This window comes from Epinephelus moara, chromosome 23 (genome assembly GCF_006386435.1).
Source record: "Epinephelus moara isolate mb chromosome 23, YSFRI_EMoa_1.0, whole genome shotgun sequence".
Classification (NCBI taxonomy): domain Eukaryota; kingdom Metazoa; phylum Chordata; class Actinopteri; order Perciformes; family Serranidae; genus Epinephelus; species Epinephelus moara.
Window position 1 is genome coordinate 6,249,313 of NC_065528.1, and position 1,207 is coordinate 6,250,519.

The following is a 1,207-nucleotide window of genomic DNA, read 5'->3' on the forward strand; positions in this document are numbered from 1 at the left end:
TCTCTGGTAGGACAGCTCACATACTGTGTAAATGTGGGCAATGTTGTTTCCATGGTGACATGGTTGAAGTCACCCGAGATAGCTATGAAGGCACTCGGGTGTTTAGTCTGCAGGTGGGCTATTGCGGAGTGAATGACGTCACATGCCGACGTCGGGTTGGCAGAGGGGGGGATGTAAACAGTTACAATAATGGCATGTGAAAACTCCCTGGGCAGATAATATGGCCTGAGTCCAACAGCAAACAGTTCAATGTCCGGGCAACAGATACGTTCCTTAATGGAAAAATGGTCAGGACTGCACCAGCGGTTATTTCCTAGAACAGCAAGCCCCCCTCCTTTATGCTTACCGCTCTCGGTGCAGTCCCGGTCGGCCCAAACAGTCTGGAAGCTGCTGATGGAGACGTTGTTGTCAGTAATGTCCTGGTGAAGCCATGTCTCAGTGAAGCACATAAGACTACATTCCCGGTACTCCTTCTGACTTTTGGCGACCGCTGTCAGCTTGTCCATCTTATTTGCCAGTGACCTCACGTTGCCCATGATGAGAGAGGGGAGACACGGCTTATATCTTCTCTTCTCCATAAGCCTCCGTTGTCTCAACCCTGCTTTTTTCCACCACTGTTTACTTCCTCCCCTGCATCCTCTATGTGTTTTCCTCCACAGTTCAGCCGGTATCTCCGATGTTCCGGCCGCCAAGCCGGCCGGCCTCAGCGCGATCAGCTGATCTCTGGAGTAAACAATGCGGCCATGAAGTTGTTGCGCAATGGTGCCGGGTCTGAATGAAATAAGTAATTCCAGGGTTAGGAAAACGAGTACAACTCTCTCACTGACATTGACATTATAAAGCTCTAAATGGTCAAGCTCCGTCATATCTTAGAGAGCTCATAGTGCCATATTATCCCACCAGAACACTGCGCTCTGAGAACGCAGGGTTACTCGTGGTCCCTAAAGTCTCCAAAAGTAGATCAGGAGGCAGAGCCTTCAGCTATCAGGCTCCTCTCCTGTGGAATCATCTTCCTGTTACGGTCCGGGAGGCAGACACCGAGACTAGACTTAAGACTTTCCTCTTTGATAAAGCTTATAGTTAGGGCTGGCTCAGGCTTGCCCTGTACCAGCCCCTAGTTAGGCTGACTTAGGCCTAGTCTTTCTCTCTCTCTCTCTCTCTCTCTCTCTCTCTCTCTCTCTCTCTCTCTCTCTCTCTCTCTCCTCTC